The following is a 14,098-nucleotide window of genomic DNA, read 5'->3' as shown; positions in this document are numbered from 1 at the left end:
GATGGGCTAAGAGCATCACAAAAGAAGACCGGTATTTCACCACCATGTTTCTACCCGAAGCCAACAAATCAAAGTCCACGAACGCCACCGCGCAGAATGAGCCATGGGTACTGGCAGAACACGTGCACCAATGCTTCTTCATAACCGACCCATCCAGGCCTAGCCGTGTTATCGTGAGGAGAGGCAAGAGGACCATCGTCGGAATGGATAGAGTCGCCAACGAGGAAGACTTCGAAGGACAGGTCGGAGACCCAATGATGGAAGAATCTGAGGACGAAGACACAACATACACCACAAGAAGAAGCAGGACCACACTACCGAGGTCAGGTCGACCCTTCAAAAGAAGAAGTCACAACACGGGGCTAAATTATTCAACGACGAGCAAGAAAAGCAAGAAGAAAGTGAAACACTCTTCTCGATCGATGATGTAAAACTTTATTTGCAATGTATAACTCATATTTTGTGTAATTCATAACTACTCATATGGTCATGACCAATATTTTATGTATAACTAATTAATATTGTGTTGGTCAATATTTTGTGTATGTATATATTTTGTGAAACACTCTTCATGTTTTTTTACATAACTCATGCATATTTCTTTGTTATTATCTTGAAAAGATAAGAAAAATAAAATAGTATAGCATTTTGGGTAAAAGAAAATAAACATACAATAAAGAGAAAAGAAATAAATAAATAAAAATAGTATAGGATTTTGTATAGCATGTATACTGCTACACATGTCCCAGGTTACAGCTGTGCCACGCTTATTGCCGGCGCACCACGTCCTTTGTTCACCGGGGGTATACGTGTCCCCAGCGAACAAGGGACCTGGTGCGCCGGCAATAAGCGTGGCATAGATGTAACAATGACTTAACTGTTTTCTCTCTTCCTCTCCCCAGCCAAATACCCCTCTGCCTAGATCGAGCGCCGCCGTCGTTGGAGAAGAAGGAGTCGCGCGCCTCCCCAACTCCCCCCTCTCGAGCGCCGCCATTCTGCCCCGCCACCGTCCTCCACCATCCCCTCCACCAGCCCCCACTACCTTCCCTGTACGCCGCCGTGGAGGACCCGAGAAGGAGGCCACCACACATCGAGGAGGAGGAGGCCGCTGCACCTCGAGGAGGAAGAGGAGAGGCCACCGTCGTCGCTACCGTCACCATCGGTGAGCTTCCCTCTCTCCTTCCCTCCACCTTCCCCCCTCCCCTCTTCCCTCCCCTCTCCCCTTCCCTCCACCTTCCCCCCTCCCGGCTAGGGTTCCTGCTAGTTAGGGTTCATTGGAGTTCATAGTCTCTGTTTGCAAATTGAAATGCTTTAGGGTTCCTGCTAATTAGGGCGAATTCTTCCCTCCCCTGCCATCTCCCTCTCTGCCTCCGATTTCTTGCAGTATGAATGATTTAAATGGTTGATTTCTTAATGGTTAAAATTTGATGTGCTCTGGTGTAGTTCACCATGGTTGAATGCTCATGCTGATGCTCACTGGTTGCAAATAAAGATTTTGAAATGGTTTTGAAATGCTACTGCTCATGCTCATGCTCACTGCCAAAAAAGAAAATGAAAATAAAAATGCTTGCAGTACCTAGGTAGCTAGGCAGTAGGTTTTTTTTATGCTTGCAGTACCTAGAGAATTTGATATATAAATTCATTGGTTGATATATAAAATGAATTGCTGGCAGTGTAGGTGTTGCATGCTCATGGTCATGCAAAAATGCTGAATTCCCCTCTCTGCAGTAGCAGTAGCAGTACAAGGAAAATGCATGAATACCCTCCCTGGTTTAGATTCATTTGATGCTTCCCTAAAAATTGTAAATGCTGAGGATTGATTCTCTGGTTCATTTAAAAAAATGATGAAAAAATGGTCATGCTACTCCTACTGGTTGATTTAGTTGGTTAATCAAAATGCTTGGTATCTCAAGTTGAGATTTTGCATTCTCTAGTTCATTTTTGCATGCTCATTTTTGTACAGACTAGAATACATGGTGAAAAAAGAAAATGAAATGCTTGTTTGAGAAGAACTAGGCACTAGGCAGTATGTTAGTTCTTCATTTCATTAAATGAAAATGAAATACCTAATGAAAATGAATTTGTTCCCTGGTTTGAAAAAAGAAAATGAAATGCATTGACAGTATTATATTTGCTACTGCATTGTTTGAACCTGTATGAATAAGGGAAAGAATGCTACTGCATTGTTACTGCATTGTTTGAACCTGTATGAATAACCTGTATTAGCAGTTGACAGTAAGGGAAAGAATGCTACTGCATTGTTTGAACCTGTATGAATAACCTGTATTTCTAATGCACCTAGTTCATCTACAGAGGCAAGATATTTGCTTCTTATTTTATGCTAGTTCATCTACTTTTTTTTAGTTTTTTCTGTATTATATTTGCTACTATCGACAGAGGCAAGATATTTGCTTCTTATTTTTGTGTGTTGGCTGGCTGTCTAGGTTTTCATTTTTTAAATGCTAAAGATGCTAAAGATGGGTTGATGCAGTAGCTGATTTAGTTGGCAGTATGCTGGTTTTTTAAATGCTAAAGATGCTAAAAATGGTTTTTACAAGCTTTGTATGTTGTATGCTCTCTGCCATAGAGTAGCTCCTGATGTAGTCAGAGAGTAGCTCCTGATGTAAATGCTGAAGGTTTTTACAAGCTGATTTAAATGTTTATGGTTTTTAAATGCTGATGGTTTTTACAGAGAGTAAATACTGTTTTATGTAGCCAGAGAGTAGCTCCTGATGTACGTGGTGTTGAGATGTATATATATGTTTGCAGGACAAGTGGATGTAGATGTGTTGTTGGAAATGCTATATATGGTTGAATTGTGTATATATGTTTGCAGGGATTGAGTTGCTATTGAGTACCGGAATGTTGATTCATTTCCGTTCCGGCAATTCTAGCACTCCGCATGACCAATTTTTAGCAAATGTCATGCCAAATTTTTTCGTGAATTCTAACTCTTTTTCATCTTCTATTAGTGCAAGCCACCATGGCGTCTCAAGAACAATTAGAGGAGCACTACAATAGGCACTTCTTTAGGACGGAGGAGGATGCCGAGGCCGCTGGTGTTGGCGGCGACGAGGACCATGAGATGGAGGATGCCGCTGGGGGTAGTGCCGACGAGGCAACCGGCGCCACCGGGGGTGGCGGCGAGACAAGCGGCGACGATCCTAGCGGCGCCGCCGGGAGTAGTGGCACCGGGACAAGTGGTTCCAAGAGGCCGCGGAAGGCAAGGCGCCAAAACACGATCGCCACCGGCAGAGACACAATCAAAGAGGTGGACCCCGCCAGTGGTTTGCCGGTGGAGCCTAAGGATGTTGCCAAGGGGTACGACAACCAACTGGCATGTATCCTCCGAGAGGTGGTCAATCTCAACGAGACGGACCTCCGAGCTGAGAACAAAGCGCATTTGCGAGCCCAGCTCATTGCGAGGTTGCACTCATGATACAAGTTCCTAGGCGACTACGCCTCCACTCATGAAACCAAGAACATTGTGAACTCACAAGCCCTACTGAAGTTCACCAAACACCTCAGCAGCTATAAGTACATGGTGCGAAAGCTGATTGCTGACGGCAAAGGTTTCGAAGAGGTCCACTCTGCCTTTCCGCATGTCTCCCAGGCGGACTTTGATGCTTTTGTGGCCACTGAAGAGCTACAAGCGACCAAGAATCACAAGTTGTGGGGGAAGGAAATGCGGGAGCTTAACATCGGCAACCACAACCTTGGGAGCCGTGGGTACGAGGGAAAGGAGCCCTATTGGGCGAAGGAGGACGAGGTGTATGTAAATGCCGACATTGAGAACCCCTGGCTCAAGTACAAGGACCCGCTTGAAAGAAGATTCATCAGGTCCCGGTACCATAAGAAGAAACTAACTGGGGAACTTGTCACGGACCCCAAGGTCATAACCGAGATAATTTGGTTCACGAACGACAAGAAGGTCCTATCATTGGAGAAAAAACTGGTAAGCAATTTGCCGGTTTAATTAGATCAAGTATCATTCATATAATAGTAGCAACATTTCTAAATGGTTCACGTTTCTACCGCGGGAAGAAGAAAGACAAAAACTTTCTCAATGTGACGAAGGCTCCTCGTCCCAGGCGTCGACGGGCAGGGTAGCCTGGGACAAGCCTCTCGTACGGGCACTAAACATCGTTAATGAGCATTCACCTACGAGAAGGCCACATAGAGGCCGTGTGGCTGGCGCCGGTACAGGCTACAAGCATGGTCACTACGGCTTGTCGTCTGCGGCCGATAAAAATGTGCGCAATGAGAGGAAGCAGCGGGAGGCGGAGGAAATGAGGGACTCGATCCTAGCCCAAGTCCAAGCTGGTTTGGTACCGCAACTGGTACCGCAACTCAAAGCTTCACTCGTACCTGATATCACAGCTGAAGTCGCCGCTTCAGTCCAAGCTAATTTCAACGCCGTCGTCGCGTGATATGAGGGTGGCAAACAAGCCCCCGCCCCCCCCCCCCCCCGCAAATGCATGTGGTTAGCTTCGGCGGCAGGAACTCGATGGCGCCGCCGGCCGCCGACAATGCTGATGTTATAATTGAGACTCCTCCGGCCACCGACAATGTCGCAGGTGCTAGGGATTCACCGTCCATGCCGGGTAGCAGCCCCTCCGTCACTTGCACGCCCGCCGCCGCATGTGCTGGCCCATCGACATTAGCCGAGCTCAACGCCCTCACGGTAATTAACTAATGTGTACATCAAGTTAATATATTAGTTTCGTCATCCTTGCCCTCTCTCTAACGCCATACACATGTTCTCTTAGGCGCTCTCAACACCATGCACCTTCCTGATGAGAGTAAACGGCGAACTCAAAGACGTCACGAGGGGGTCCATCCTTCGGCCCCTGGATAAGAAGTGGCACACACGAGATATGGAGGATGACGTTTACCGAGTTGAAGTGGATCGGGCGTTACCGGGCTATGAGGATTTGTTTCCTCCTAATCAACCGCATGGTGCCGATGACGATAGCCCGTTGAATCTGGCCTCACTGAAGGGTTGGGTACTGCTATGGCCGAAGACCCTAATTAGGATCAACACCTAGTCGGGGTCGACGACAAGCAAAGACAAGCACCTTGCGGCGCCACAGGTCAGCGTCCCTCCACGACAGCCAGCGGCGCCGGTGGTCATCGCCCCACCACAACGGCCAGCTGCACCAGAGGTCAGCGCCCCACCACAACGGCCAGCTGCGCCGGTGGTCAGCGCCCCACCACAACAGCCAGCGGCGCCAGAGGCCGAGGCATACGAACGTGAGGACTTCCAATGGGATATTCCTACGTCTTCACAAGTTGTCCATGAGGATGCGTCGGCCTCGAAATATGTGTGCTCCAAGAAGCTGTTCGATTCTCATGAAACGGCTGAGGAGGAAAATCCTGAGGAGGTCGCCACCGCCGCCGTCAAAAAAATGTTGAGCCCAAACACACTCCGTGCTACGGCCAATACGGCGATGGATGGTCCAGTACTACAACCCAAGAAGAGGAAGAGGCCAAATAAGAAGGACGCCAAAGACAAGGCGGCGGCCAAAGACAAGGCGGCGGCCAAATCCAAGGACAAGGTCCCACTCCTTGACAAGTTGCCAAACAATTGGCGACCTCTACATCACTTGGGTGAACCGATGCTGCCGGAGCATGTCGTCAAGAAACTCACCGCGGATATGGCGAGCTTGCATAACCAAGTCCTCTATTTGGAGAAGCAGCTTCTCAAATCAAAAGATCCTAATTACCCTCTCTTCGTGGCGAAGGTGCCAACTGGTATGAACTTCGTCGAGAAGTACCCCGCGGACTTGTGCTTGTCGTCGTGGTGAACAGACAGATGCCATAGGATGGCTTAAGTTGGGGCCGAGTTGGACGCTAGAGGATTCGGGGGAGGGTTTTTGGGTTAGATTGGATGAACTTCCGGGTGCTTTCCTCAAGAACTTGGCCTAAGCCAGAGGTAGAAGAAGAGAGACACAAGGAAGAACTCTGCTCTAGATCTCTCTGTTTATTGATCTCAACAGAACATAGGTTTATACATACATCTCATCGTACCCGCAATGGGGGTGTGCCCCCTCCCCTTATATAGGGGAGAGGGTGGCTTACAGGGGAAGAAACCCTAATGGCATCTTTGAACAGACAAACTACTTTACAAAGCTACTTTAATCATAGGTGACGTCGGTATCTTCTTTAATCAGGGAGGCTGACGTCCTCCGGTTGCTTTTGGCGTCAGCTTCCTCTTTGGCGTCAGGGCTTCGTTTAAAGCTACTTTGCTTAGATCATCTTTGTCCTCTAGCTTCTGAGAGAATCTTTGACCAGTCCTGCCGACGTGCTACAGTGCACTTCTTACCGGCAGTCCGGTGTCTTCTTAGCTCATACCGGTACGCCCCTCTTTGGGATACCGGTAAGATTTACTTAGCCTAAAGGCTTATCTTTGTTGTCCGGAATGAACTTTAAACCGGTATCTTGATGGCTCAAACCATCCGGTTTGGCATGCCTTTGACATACCGGGGGTCATCCCCCCAACAGTGCTTCCTCCGGTTCAATGACATCTTCAACATCTTTCGCATGCAAATGCTCCACTTTAGTGTGGTTCGCCTAGTTGCTCTTAGCTTGTCTTCCCAGATCGTTAAGGAGGGGACGCCGACCATCGCGATAATTGACCCCTTCTATATGCGGGAGAGCATCATCTGCAACGCTGGGGATCGGGCGATTGCCACCCGGCAGGTCGAGGATTTCATGCTGGCGAACATTAAGAAGGGCGCCATTCTCATCCCTTACTTCCCCGAGTAAGTAATCACTCACTAGTCCCCATCACCATTCTATCCTATATCTCCATTTGCATTTCCAAAGGTTAATCCGTGTGTTTTCCGCAGAGACAAGTTTTGCACCCTCATCGTCGTGCACCCGCAACACTCGCATGCAGTCTATCTCGACTCGGGTAGGGACCACAAGAAAGACTACACCCACATCAGGGCCCTTCTCAATGATGCTTTCACCGGCTTCGCCAACAAGGCAGGCCCCCTCAAAGTAGAGAGGAAATCCCGAGGAGGCTTGGTCTTAACCCACACAACCAACTTCGCCTGCCTCAGGCAGTCGAAGGAAGACAATGGGATGGACGCGTGGTACGCCATCCTTCAGATGCAGGAGTACATAAAGTACGCATATGACATGTTGCTTCCAGAGTCTCTCAGAAACAGGTTTGCAAACATGGCGGATGTCCCTGATAGAGAGCTGAGAAAGAACTGGGGTCGCATCCAGCAGTTCATTTGCACGATAATCCTGCAGGATGTCAACAATAGGTCTGGCGAGTTCTTCTACGGCTACGGTCTACCACCTAATGACGAGATAGAACTCCACTTGGAGATGTCGCGTGATGAGAGGTCGTTCAACTCGTATGAGGGCTGCCGTCCATTCCCCCCTAGGCGTACAACCTGATCCTACGACGGGAACTCTATTGCTAAAGCTTGAACGATATGTCCCTGAACTTCCGTACTGTAATAATTGCTATATATTCCGATAGAATCGACTTGTCGCCTTTATTTAGTTTGTATGGATGTGCATGTGAACCTGTGTCTATAGTTTCATTTACATTGCTATATATTTCAAGATTATGGCGTGTGTACCTTAATCATTATTTGCATTTACTCGACCCTTACTTGCCTCGTATTTGGATTTCGCCGATGATTAGAATGTTCGGTCACTCGTACACTCGGGGGTGGAGCCAATGAGGCTTGGTGTGATGGCCACAAATATCAATCTATTGTGCATCCTACCTAGCCTCACTGACTCTATCTCTGGATGTTAATATTTGTTTGGACCGACAAAGTATGAGGCACGTGCTATTTACTTCGTACTAATTGTCTTTTATTTGAGTTGGCACTTCTTAATTGCGTTGGCCGATGATTAGAATGTTTGGTCACTTGTACACTGTGGGGTGGGGTGAGTGAACCTAGTGTGATGGCACAAATATCAATCTGTTGTGCATCCTACTTGGCTTCACTTACCCCATCCCTGAATGTTAATATTTGTTTCGACCGACAAAGTATGAGGCACATGCTATTTAGTTCATACTACTTGTCTCTTATTTGAGTTGGCACTTGTTAATTGCATTGGTACTAAAGTTTTATTTGTCTTGTGCATGGAGATGCCGACGACATATGTCGTGTACAAGGGGAGGGTTCCTGGAGTCTACGACGACTGGGAGGACTGTCGGAGACAGGTGCACCGCTTCAACGGAAACAGCTACAAGGGATACCCCACTAGGGTGGAGGCGGAAGGAAGATACACCCGTTATCTAGCGGGAGAGATGAGGGACATGAGGAGGAACCGGATGAAGACCATGGCCTTCGTGATGATGGTCATCGTGACGATGTTGGTCATGTTCTATGTGATTGTAGTTTAGGTTAGTAGCTACATTGTGAGGTGTATGCCGACACTTGTGACGACTATGTACCGAGACTTCTAACTTTGTGAAACTTCGTCGTTCGGTGTTGCATATGCACATGTGTTGTATGAATCAACATTCCGGAACGAGACTTGCGTATTTGTGTATTGATACCGAAATGAGACTTGGCACTCTATGTGCTTCTCATATTGCATGTGCTGCTGTATAAATATGAACTGCGTTGTAAATATATACTGCTGTCAAATATGTATTGTAATATGCTGGAAAAAAGCTGTAAAAATGAATTTTCAAATAGTATTGCCGGCGCACCTAAATGCCCTACTGCCGGCGCACGTGGCATGCGCCAGTGCTGGAAGCCCTACTGCCGGCGCAGCGGTACGTGCGCCGGTGGAACTTGGCCTTTGCCGACGAAGCTTGGATGGTGCGCCGGCAGTAGCTGACCTATCGCCGGTGCACTGCCTGGTGCGCCGGCAGTGGCCAGTTATCACCGGCCCGTTCGCACCGGCGGGCTTTGGTGCGCCGGCAATAGGCCTATTTGGTGCGCCGGCGGTAGGCCTTTCCCTTGTAGTGCCAAGTTCATTGAAAACAGAATCCGCATGCACCTTCTTTTGCGTTTTCGAGTTTGGACGTCTTCACGGTTTCTTGACGGTGGGAGACTCCCTCTCTAGAATAATCTAAAATATCATGTGAGTAGTCTCTATATTCCCAACCACTTGACGTATTGTGGCACGGCCGGAAGCGTGGCGTTCAAGATCCGGAGGGCTGATTTTTTGGCCCGGACCGTCGAGGTTCCGAGGAAGGTGTGGTATGCACCCGCACTCTTTTTGACGAAAGGATTGGACTTGTTAGCTGTGGAACCCTCTTTGGGATCCGGTGAAGCTTCATCCTCGTCCATCGCCTCGGAACTGTCCTCGTCCTTCTCCTTGTTCTTATCTTTGCCTCCTTTGCCGCGTGGGTGGTGCTTCCGATCGCGCTTGTATCCTGCTTCCGGGTCAGTCTTGAGGTCGTTGGCCCACTTGCAGTTGCGATTGGTGTGAGAGGATTTGCCAGTAGCCGGATCAATATGGGCCAGGCATGGCATGTCTCTGTATTCTTCGTAGGTTTGGGGAGCGCGGAACCCAGCGACAGTGACCTCGTCAGCGCGCTGCTGGCCCCTGTCGGCTCCGCCACCACGACCGCGACCTCTTCCACCTCCTTGACCTCCACGTTGGAACGTCATGGATACCCATTCGGATCCGCAACTCTTTTGGTCGTCAGAGGGATTCTTCCGCTTGTTGTTGCTGCTGCCATCACAGTTTTTCTTTTGCTGATGCAGGGGTATGGCTATGGCCGAGAGTTCTCCACCTGCGACGTCATCAGCGGCGGTGTGAGTACTAGCGATGTTGATCATGTCATCCAACGTCATTTTATTCTCATTGATAAGGCAAGTTAGCTCATGTCGGAGCAGCCCCCCTCTTTGCAAGCCACCAATGAAAGCTAGCATTGTTGTGCGGTTGTGAAAGTTTAGAGATGGTAAACCTAGAGGGGGGGGTGAATAGGTTTCTACAGATTTTAATTCTTTCTTTGCAATATTAGGCTTTGCGGAATATAAAGGTGAGCCTAATGCAAACTAGGTGAAACAACCTATATGAGGATACAACTAACTCGAGCACGAAGGCTCTCACATGCAGTTAAATCACAAGTAAAGAGTTCGGTTAGAGATAACCGATAGCACGCGGATACGAGGGTGTATTCCCGTGTTCCCTTCCTTTGCAAGAAGGTACGTCACGTTTGGAGGAGTGGAGGTCCCACGAAGGATTCCCCGCGCCACGAAGGCTCACCCTATTCTCCGGAGCCTATCCCACGAAGGAATAGCTCACTCCCTTGTGGTGACTTTGAGGTAGCCTCCAAACCTTCACAATCTTGTCAGGAGCAAATCCACAGCCCGGATGCTTCCGGACCACTCTTGCCCACCTAGGGTTTCCAAGGAACCCTAGAGAGCAAGCTTCTTGATGAATACAAGGGGAAATGAGATTTGGCTTGGTAGAACAGTAGATCGGGTCCTCCTCTATCGTTTCCCCGGAGGGATTTGAGTTTGGGTGGAGGAGGAGGGAGATCTGAGGCTTTTGGTGTTTCTAGCAATGGAGTATGTGAGAGAGAGCTCAAGAACAGCTTGTAGTGTAGTGCCTACCCCTTCAGAGGTAGAAGAAGGGGTATATATAGTGTCACTTGAAATATGGCCGTTGTGACTTGCCACCTCAGCTTTCTCCTCAAGATTCCCAGTCAACTGGACCAGAGACCGGACAGTCCGCCGCAGGGCCTGGTCCGACCGGGCTAGGGACCGGACCGGCTGGTCCAAACCGGGCGGCAGACCGGACAGAGACCGAACTGATCCAGTGACGCGCAGTAGTCCTCCCGGAAGGCGTCAGCGCAGGACCCAGTTGGCGCCGGGGCGCCCGGTCTTGTACCCGGTCCGACCGGGCGGCTGACCGGATACGTCCGGTCCAAACCGGACCGCTAACCGGGCCTTGACCGGGGCAGCTCCTATGTCTTCCAGTAGCTCTCCGGATGGCATCAGCGCATGGGCCGGTTGGCGCCGGGCGCCGGCCAGCTTGGCCGATCGGCCGGGCGGCAGAGCGGATCGCGGCGCGAGGCCGGTCTGGCCGGGCCTCGATCGGCGGATGTCAAGACCCCTTTTTGATTGTTGTCGAAGTGGGGGGTCTCCTTTAGCCTTATTGTTCCTTTGATACACCATTTGTGCCTCTTTGGCTAATACCTGAGATTATCCTTACAAACATGTATTAGGCCAAATACTCTATCACGGTGTCATTGTTACCAAAATAATGGATAAGGGTAAAATACCCTTACAGGTTGTCCACATTCTCGCACTCGTTTCTTGTTGCTAACCACCGAGTAAGAAAAGCTCGAGACGTTTCATTCTTCTTCTGAATACATGACTGTAAGTCGCTTGTTGTGGCGGGTCTCTTGTAGGTGCCCCTGTTCCGGTACTTGTCCCTGCCGGTGGCACTAAGATGTACTTCGTAGTATTAAGAATACAAACATTTACCAGATTAACACGCTGGCTATGCTCTGTCCAGCCTCACGTACACATAGGACGCGTTTGGTTGCCTGGGCCGATTTTCTGCATCACTGGCGCAGCGGGAAGGAGCCCGTGCGCGTCCAAGACGGGCCATGGGCCATAAAAGCGACCTTGTTTGGTGGCCTGCACGGAGATTTTGCAGCCCCGTGGAGATTTGAGCTGTGGACGTTTGGTAGATCGGTTTTCAGGCCTTGTAGCAGCCCAGAACGGCGCCCCTGCTGTTTGGTTGCAACCCATAATCCGGTTTTGGTAACCTCATCCCGTGAGGTTACCAGCGATCAACAACACAAGTAAGAACACAATCATAGACGACAGAGAACTTATCAGTGATCATAGACGACACAAGTTCACGACACAACATTTTGCAGACACGATCATAGTTCTGGACACGGCAGACAGGATCATAGTTCAACACACTAGACACGACCAGCAACTAGACACGACATGGTAGCAGGTTAGCTTCAGACATGATGCTCGGAGACGACGGACCTGGTGCCATCGCCATGGTACGAGCACCTGCTCACCACCTTAGTGCAGGTGTGGTCAAAGATGACCACACTATACTCCAAGGAGGACACCTTCCTGAAGGTGACGAACTGGCCTACCTTGAGCTGATGGGCGACGGCGAAGGCCGTCCATCCCTGGCTGATGAATGCGTCATTGCCTTCTCTCCTCGTAGTCATCCTTAGGGAGCACAACCCTTTGCATACTTTGCATATCCCTATTCTTCTTGGTGTTTCTCTATGTGAGGTTCTTGAGCTTGTTGCTAGCTTCACAACAACCCCAAGTTCATCGAAAACGGAATCCGCATGCATCTTCTTTTGCGTTTTCGAGTTTGGACGTCTCTTCACCGTTTCTTGACGGTGGGAGACTCCCTCTCTAGAATAATCTAAAAACATCCTGTGAGGAGTCTCCATATTCCCAACCACTTGACGTATTGTGGCACGGCCGGAAGCGTGGCGTTCAAGATCCAGAGGGCTGATTTTTTGGCCCGGACCGTCGGGGTTCCGAGGAAGGTGTGGTATGCACTCGCACTCTTTAACTTAACACAGACACCCCTGCGCCACCTTTATTTCTCCTTTGGCTCCCTAGGTGTCGTTGCGCATGCCTAAGGCGTGACACAGACTCCAATCCTCCCCCGTCCTCCTCCGCCGTCGACTGCACCTCGCCACCGGCCGCCGCCATGACGAAGGACAAAATGCATGTTCTGGGACGCGATGGCGAAGCGGCGGCGGCGGAACGACCGGCGAGAGCGCCAGCCGCGGCGACGGTGCCGACTCTCAGAAGAGATCAGACGTCCAAACGGCCGGCAAATCCAGCGGCGGAGGAGGGGTGGGAGGTGCGGGAAGGAAGGAGCGACGAGAAAAAAAGGCGTGAATCAACAGTTTATGCAAATACTCGCCAACATGTGGGAGCCTGCGTCGCTTCGCCTCGCTTTTCGTTGTGTCCGGCGTGCCCAGTGCGTCCCAGGGGACGGGACGGCCTCGGGGCGCCGGACACTGTATCGGGGCGCGCCGGACAAAAAAACGGGTTTGGGGGACGCGACTGGAAGTGTTTTTCTGTCCGGCGCGCCCCAGATAGCTTTGGGGGACGCGACTGGAGATGCTCTTATATATACTAGCAAACAAAGGCGCGGCGGCACGCCGCGCCATCGAGGTAGCCAAGAGTTGAAGAACAAAGGATGCTTCAATGTTAAAGTACAACAATAACATGAGTGTGATAGAAAAACAGAGATTAAGCAAAGAACGAAAACATCTAGAAGTGAACACACTATTGTTCATGCACTATTGTCCTTCTTGGAGCCTGGATAGAAAACCTAAAGAACAGAACTGATCATTTTATTGTTACAAAAGATTGCACGATACCATGAGCCAAACCTGACACTGAGCAGAAGAAAATAGTACAATAAGAAAAACATACATATATTACACCGTGCAAGTTAAACATACACATGAGAACATAATTAACTTGAACAAGAAATATACACATAAGGCAATGACTACACAATCATTAAATATCAAAGATGACATATGCTAAAACGAAGTCTTGGAGCAAGGGGCACTTGCATTCACTCTCCACTGAAACCTGAGTTAAATCTATCAAGTGTGTTGGAAGTACCTTGATCTGTGAGCAGCCAACTCTATACCTGTCCATTTCCTGAAGTAAATTGGTAGCAGTGTATGTAGCGAGGCGAATAGTTGGTTTGACCAAAGTAAGGTAGGAAGGCCCTGGTTTGTAGTAGTTTGACACATATACGCTTATGTGCATGTTTCTGAAGATACATGCACGTGTCTGACATAGTTCTAAAGGAGATACAAAATAAGTCTCAATTCAGCAAGAAAATTTGCTGAAGCGGAGTACTTCTCAACGGCAACGGTATCGCTTGGATAAAACATAACTATGAACAGGAAAAACTATATGATTTGTAGATATATATGGGGCACCGTCGTATTCATTCCTTCTAGTTGTGCCATGCAAGTACTCAGGTTTATCAATGAACATAGTGTATCTTTGCTATTAAATGAGAGTGCCACCCACATCTCATCTCATACATAAAAGTTGGCCACTTCCGCTCTGCCCACCCATGCCCCACTTCTCCCTCAATTCTCCCTCAGTTTTTGCACGCCTACCTCAAC

The sequence above is a fragment of the Lolium perenne genome, chromosome 5 (assembly GCF_019359855.2).
Source record: "Lolium perenne isolate Kyuss_39 chromosome 5, Kyuss_2.0, whole genome shotgun sequence".
Lineage (NCBI taxonomy): Eukaryota > Viridiplantae > Streptophyta > Magnoliopsida > Poales > Poaceae > Lolium > Lolium perenne.
The sequence above is the reverse complement of the archived record's forward strand: the minus strand, read 5'-3'. Positions refer to the sequence as shown.